Raw genomic sequence first — 7,901 nt, forward strand, 5'->3', positions numbered from 1 at the left:
GAGCTGGGAACTACCACTTAAGGTGCAAACACAGGTAGCATATACTCAAATTCCTCCAATTTGTTGATGAAAATCTTACAGTTATGCCATAGTCAGAAAGAAGAAAATTTATACTCTGAGGAAATGCCCTATCAGCACACAGAGTAAACTGTGGGTGTAAAATTCCTAGTGTTTACATACCATCTGCCTCGATATGAAAAATGTAGTTACAGGCATATGTGAAAGCATAACAAATGAATGAAATTCAAAACCAGAATGTCCTGAAAGTCAAGCTCTAAAAGTTCCCCCAAATGAGAGCTGTTGAGATGATACCTTCCTTCTGAACAAACAGATTGCAAGAGCATTAGTGAAGTGGTTACATATATATCAGTCAGTGTCCTCTCTCTGGAAGAGGTAACTTTTTTTTTTAACATTTATTCATTTTTGAGAGACAGAGAGAGAGCGTGAGTGAGGGCGGGGCAGAGAGAGGGAGACACAGAATCTGAAGCAGGCTCCAGGATCTGAGCTGTCAGCACAGAGCCCGATGCAGGGCTCAAACTCACGAATCATGAGATCATGACCTAAGCCAAAGTCAGTTGTTTAACCAACTGAGCCACCCAGGCGCCCTTGGAAGAGGTAATTTTTAAGTATCCCTAAAGAAAAACAAAAAACAAAAACAAATGCAGCCTGGAGGCAAATGCATGCATTGATCCATACCTGAGCAAGAAACTATCTTCTGTATAGGAAGATCTGCAACTCTTAACCATCATCAACCAGAGATAATTGATAGAAACACTTATAAAGATAAACCACTTTATATCAATGATATTGGTGGGTTCTGTCACCTCTGGAGATGCTTCTGAGGAACACCCTGGGAAAGCAGCCTTCCTAGGCAGACATTAACTACCAAGTGCTCACTAGCAAGTCAGCCTTAAATGGTGATGAAGTAGAAACTATAGAAATACCACCATGAACTGGCTCCAAGAAAGTTCACCAAAACCTACCCAAACTTCCCCAGTTGCTTTCTAAACCATTTAAAAAAAATTATTCCTGTGACTTAATGAATTCATGTAGCTATTTCATTGAATAGACATTTATATAGTCCTTATTATGTGTCAAGCAGGGTTTTAGCGGCATTACTTCTCTTGCCAAGCCTATGAGGTGATAATACTTGAGGATATTGGGCACAGAGAGACTAAGTAACTTGCCTGACACCACACAACTCCTAAATGAATTGAATGCAAATGGTTCCGGCTCTTGAGTCCATGCTGCTCATCATAAGTGTGAATAACGGAGTAACCCTCTTTGGTCATGATCATCATGGATAGGCCCTCATTACCTCTCCCTGAAACTACCAATATAAAAGGTTTGTGTTTGTATATATATGGCCAAGAACAGATTACATGGACAATCTAACATTAATGTCTATGCTGTTAGCATTTCGAACATCTTAGAATATATTACAGTCCATTCTCCAAGTAACTTAGACATAAAAGTATAAGACAATAGTTCTCAAACTGTACTAAGAATCAGAATCCCCTGGAAAACTTGCTAAAACTCAAATTGCTGGGCCCCTTTGCCAAAGTGTCTGACTGAGCAGGTCCCAAGAATTTTTTCTAATGTCTCCCAGGTATTGGTCCTGCTGCTGAAGGGAACTTGGATTGGTCTGCTAGAGCTGCCATAAGAGAACCCCAATGACTGGGCAGCTTACACAACAGAAAATTCTTTTTCTCATAGTTCTGGAAGTTGGAGCTCCAGATCAAGATGTTGGCAGGTTTGGTTTCTCCTGAGGCCTCTCTCTTTGGCTTGTAGATGGCCACCTTCTTGCTGTGTCTTCACATGACCTTTCCTCTGTGCTCATCCCTAGTGTCTCTCCCCTTTTTATAAGGACAGCAGTCATATTGTATTAGAGCCCCACTAGGGGCCTAAGTTTAACTCTATCACCTCTTTCAAGGTCCCATCTCCAATGCAGTCACAAGGATTAGGGCTACCCATACGATTTCATTTAATCATACCTCTTTAAAGACTCTATCTCCAAATATAGTTACATTCTGAGGGACTAGCCACTGGGACTGAAATATATGAATTAGGAGGGTACACAAGTCAGCCCATAATAGTGCCATATTTTGAGACCACTGGTCAAGAGAATGCAACAAGTACAATGCAAAGGGCATGCCTTGGCCAGGAACCCCATGAGGACCATCATCCATGCATGCCAATGAATTAAACATGTTCATTTGAATCTGTTTTTACTGATGAACCTCACTTCTGACTCTCACTCCAAGCCCTGATGTGCTGACCAGAGAAGGGCTCTCTGACTTTCACCAGCTCTCTCAGATCTGAGATCTTGCAGATGCCTTCAGATGTTGACAATTATCCTTTCTCTACCCTTTCTCTGAACCTTGGGATTCACATCTATAAAGCCAAGAAAACCAATGTCTACATGAATTTACTCATGCAATCCAAAAATCAAAATTGGTAGATTGGTAGATAAAAATAAGATTGCTCCCTAAGACATAAACTAGAATTATAAATTAAAAAGCAGATCCAGGTGCCAGACATATGTAAGTCACCTTAAAGACAAAAATGGCTCCCTGTCTTAATCTTTTTGGGCTGCTATAACAAAAATGCCACAAATTGGGTATCTTGTAAACAACAGAAATTTCTTTTCTCACAGTTTTGGAGGTTGGGAAGTCCAAGATCAAGATGCCAGCAGATTTAATGTCTGTTAAGGGCCCACTTCTTCACAGACAGCTGCCTTCTCCTGTGCTTTCACAAGATACAAGGGACAAGAGACCTCTCTGGTGACTCTTCTGTAAGGGTGCTAACCCCATTCATGAGGGCTCCACCTGTGAATCTGGGGAGTTTATATCCATTCAGACCAAAGCATTCCCAGACATACAAGACTTGATTTTCATCAGATTGAAGCTGTTCAGACACATAAGACACAGTGAGTCTGAAAGAAGATAAATTAGCCTTACAAACATAGGCGAGAGAGGACTCCCAGCAGCCACTAGTGATGAGCTCATTTGGGCAGCATCCAGAGACCAGTGAAGTACTTGGTCAGTCCAACCTAAATAACAATGCACCTGATGTAGGTGTCTTTTTTCTGCAAACATACGGACAGGACATGCCAACAGAGCTGATGACATGAAATATTTGAGTCATATTAAGTATCCTAGCCTTGCTTCCATGCTCACCAAGCAGCCTTCTGATAATTTGGCTTCTAACACACATAACGTGTCTCCAGGGAAAGCATGCCCGGTCAGGCCAACCAGGAATTTCTAGTGCCAGTAAATTACTATGCTGGCATTCTAGCTTTAAATATCAGCCTGTTGAGAGCTTTTTTCATATAAGGAATCTCCTCTAAGTCCAGTCAACTCAGAAATACCAATAAGATCTCAGTTTCTGAGCCAGACCCTGATCCCCCCAGGTGTATGCCATCATGTGAAGCCTCCTAGTGATCAGTCACCCAATTATGCAGCACCCTGAATGAATGACCCTGAGAAGATAACTAACGTACTTTGTGGTTGAGCAATAGGTTCACACTTAAAGGACAAGCAAAGCATAGAGCTAAAAGGACAAACTTCTGAATTAGACAAACTTGTGTTTAAACCCTGGCTCTATGACTCGTTAGCTCTGTTATTTAGCCTCTGATTCTCAATTTTCTCACTTACGTAGTGGAGGAAATGTCTATGTTATGAATCATCAGTTCTGAAAGTGTAGACCCTAGATGTCTAAGTCTGTTCAGGCTGCTATAACAGAATACTACAGACTGGGTAGCATATAAACAGAAACCTATTTCTCACAGTACTGGAGGCTGGATAGTCCAAGATCAGAGTGCCCACAGATTCAGTCCAGTGAAGAACTGCTTCCCCAGTAGTCCATCTCATGTGTCCTCATGTGGCAGGAGAGGCAAGGGAGCTCTCTGGGGTCCCTTTTATAAAAGCACTAATCCCATTCAAAAAGGTGTTGTTCTCAAGACCTAATCACTTTTCAAAGGCCCTCACCCCCTAATACCATCACCATGAGGATTAAGATTTCAACATATGAATTTTAGGAGGACACAAACATTCAGTTTATAGCACTGGACAAGCAGCAACAAAATTTCTAGGGACTTGTTAAAAATGGAAATTCTTGAAACCCCACCCCAGATCTAAGGAATCAGAAAATCTGAAGATGAAGTCCAGTAATCTATATTCCAACAAGCCTTCCAGAGGATTCTGATGCTCACTATAGCTTGAGAAGCAAGCTTTAGTTGTAAAGATTAAAGATGGGCTGTTGTAAAGATTAGAAGTCATGTGTACAAAGGGTCTAGTACAGTGCCTGGCACAAAAAGCAGATACGCAAGACGTTTTGGTGACTATTATTATTACTTCAGGGAATTTGTAGAATGAAGGATTCTCCCATGAACTCACTACCCTAGTACTATCAATTTCATTTCTTACTTGGCCAAGAACATGTATTTTAAACATGTAGTCAAGTTACTTGTATTTGTTTCATTTTTATAGATTTTCCTTCTTAGCAGCCTACTTTTTCATAGTCTTCAAATGTCAATGGCTGCCCACTTTTCCATCTAGTAGACATGTCATAATTTACGTAATTATTTCCTTAATTTTGGCCAACTGTGCCCCTTCTAAATTGTCATGAGACATCTTTGGCATACAATTTACTCCTTTCCTTGGAACATTTCAGTTCCAACATTTCCTTGAAACATTGAGCGTTCTAGAAACACACTGTTACGCCAATATTTTCATTGGACTGTCCCAGACTAGAAAGGTATTCCTTTATATTTTATGAGTCAAAAAAAAAAAAAAAACAACAGTTACTACCATTAGAATTGTGTTTGTGTGTGTGTGTGAGAGAGAGAGAGAGAGAGAGAGAGAGAGAGTCTTAAGCAGGGTCCATCCTCAGCATGGAGCCTGACACTGGGCTCGATCCCACAACCCTGGGATCATGGTCTGAGCCAAAATCAAAAGTCAGACACTGAACCAACTAAGCCACCCAGGCGCCTCTAAGAATATTTTAAATCACTGCCAAGTTTCAATATTTCCTAAAATGTGATGTGATATATAAACTGTCATTTGAGTAACTCACAGAAATTCACAATTATTCTCTGTAAATCCATATAAACAAATCATTTTTTTTAATCTGAAAAGTTATAATTCTGAATTGGTTGAAAACTGATGGATTTCTGCATCCTTTTATGTGAAAATAGGTAAACAAACAAAATTGAACATAGATTCTGTTTACACCCTTGTGTTTAAATCTTTAAGTACCTCATGAATTTTACTGTTGATATATAATTCTAAATCCTACCTTGCATTGAGTTCATGTATGCAATATAGGAACAAAATGGAAAACAATATAACATTAGTGTTCATATTATCAGTAAAGACAACTGTGTATTTTGAACAAAAAAATAAAAACACAGTCTTTAGCTGTGGCATAATAAATGTAAACATGCAAGGGATTCTGATATCCATATCTGCTTCTGAATTACTGTGCTATCAATACAAATGAGCTGAAATATCAGTATTTTTGTTGTTGCTGTCGTTATCATTACCAGTAAGAAAGATACTTTGTTTGAGAATGTGGTTGCTGTAACTGTAATTAGACAAATACTTATTCCTAGTTGTTGTTCTGCTGAGGTCCTGGAATTGTACAGTTAGTTTACCCTTATGAAAAGGAAAAATCTTGAATTCTTCATTTTTATTAGAATTAGAAATTCAACTTTCAGGCCAAAAACTATGAACTTCAGTTCTAAACTATAAGCAATCACAGAAAATATTTAAAAAGCAATAAAATAAAGAGATTTATTATGAGATCTAAGGAGAAACTTCAACAAGGTTTCAAGAAACAAAATCAGTTTATAAAAACTAATACCCCTTTATTCTAGCCATAATCAAATAGAAAATAATACACTCTTCCCAAGAAAGTATTTAGGAATTATCAACCTGAGAAAGAACATGTAAGACTTCTATGTAAAATATTCTAAGATTAATTATAATAGATAAAAAATGGATATAAGTTAGTTAGGGAGTTCAACCATGTTCATGGATGCAGCAGCAACATAAAGATGCCAATTTTCTCTGAAATAACCTCCAGACTTAATATAATCCCAAACAAAATTTCCTGTGCGAGGAGCATGATAAATTCATTCCAAAATGGATATGGCAGTATAAAAGAACATAGATAACTAAGATAACTTTGAAAAGGAGCAAAAAGGGAGGACTCATTCTGCTAGATATTAACACATATCATCAATCCTTGGTATTCACAATAATTTCATGCAGAGGAAGAAATGTGTAGATAAACTGAATAGAACATACATAGACTAGAGATACATACACGCACAGCCATGCACATACATACACTCACACACAAAGTCACTTGATTTGGGACAAAGATGGTTACCACCAAGTTCAAATTACTCAGTAGATGTTGTTGTGAAAACCTCTCAATACCTCAACTGTTATCACGCTGAGCAAGCCACGATAGGCCTTCCCCTTGAGTCCTACAAAAGCCTCCTGGCTGATCTTCCTGTTTTTGCTTTTGCTCTCCCTCCGTTTCATTAACAGCAATCCTGTAAAAACATAGTCAAATCATGCTTGTGTTTTTATTTTGTATTTTTCCCAGCTTTATTAAGATGAAATTGACATGTAACATTGTGTAAGTTTAAGGTGTACAGTATTGATTTGAGGCACTCATATACTGCAAAATGATTACCACCTTATTTTAAAAACACTTTATGCTTGTGTGAAGACACAAAAAAACCTTTGCTGGACCAATCCAGTCAGGCAGAGAATAATAACTAATAATTATTGCACACTTTCTATTATTAGGCACTCTTTGATTTACACATATTAACTCAATCTTCACAACAAACCTATGAAATAAGCACTATGATTCCCCCCATTTTCAATAGGTGCAGAGGTAAAGTGACTTACCAAAGGTCACAAGTTACTTAGCCTCTCTGCATAGAAGCAGAGCTGGGATTCAAATCCTGATATTCTGGCTCCAGAATGTTTGGGCAAGGTTTACAGCACAGAGAGATTTGTTTACTAGACTTTTAGATCCTTCCACGTGGCTTTAATCAATTAGAAAATTAAGCCATGATGTTCACAATTGATTTTACAGCTATTATTCAATTTTACGGTAGGAGGGAATTATTACAAAATGTATTACAAAAATCCAGCATGTTGCCTGAATCTGTCCCAGCTTTCTGATGCCTGCCTTGTGTCTCCCACCCTGGTTTTTCCATTATTCTCTTCTGCACTATGTTTGGGAGATCTCTTGATTCCATGGTTCCTTCCACCTCTCCCATGAGAGGTCAAATTGACAAGAAGGCCTGCACATTTGAAGGCTGTCTCAACACCTGGCTGGGATGGAGCAGCACAGGTTTGGAAGCGCGACAACACATCGCTCTGCTTTGCTAGAGAGGAGACAGGCTGGAAGGGTGGGCTACTGCAGGCAATAAAGCTGACGTGGGCTAAGGGGATTCAGTTTGTAGGACGCAGTTTGCCATTAGCTGGCAGTAACCCAAAAACCACTAAAAACCTTTAAAGCAAGAAGAAGAATGCAAAGTAGAAGATGGACTGCAGTGCGTGTGTGTGTGTGTGTGTGTGAGAGAGAGAGACAGAGAGAGACAGAGACAGAGACAGAGACAGAACACACAGAATGTGTCAACATTCTCCTCGGTGTTGAACAAACTATGCATTTAGATAGGCTTTGCCTGAAGCATTATCTAAATTATCCAAGAAGCCAGGGAAATTAACCCAGCCTTCAAAACAAATATTGACCTGTGTGGCCATGACTTAAGGAAAAGATGTAAACTCTGACTATGAGAAAGTGAATGTATCCTTCACATTTTAGGCTGAGGTTTTGGGGAGTTTGGTAGGCAGGAAGGGAATTGATGATAT

This window comes from Panthera tigris, chromosome A3 (assembly GCF_018350195.1).
Source record: "Panthera tigris isolate Pti1 chromosome A3, P.tigris_Pti1_mat1.1, whole genome shotgun sequence".
Lineage (NCBI taxonomy): Eukaryota > Metazoa > Chordata > Mammalia > Carnivora > Felidae > Panthera > Panthera tigris.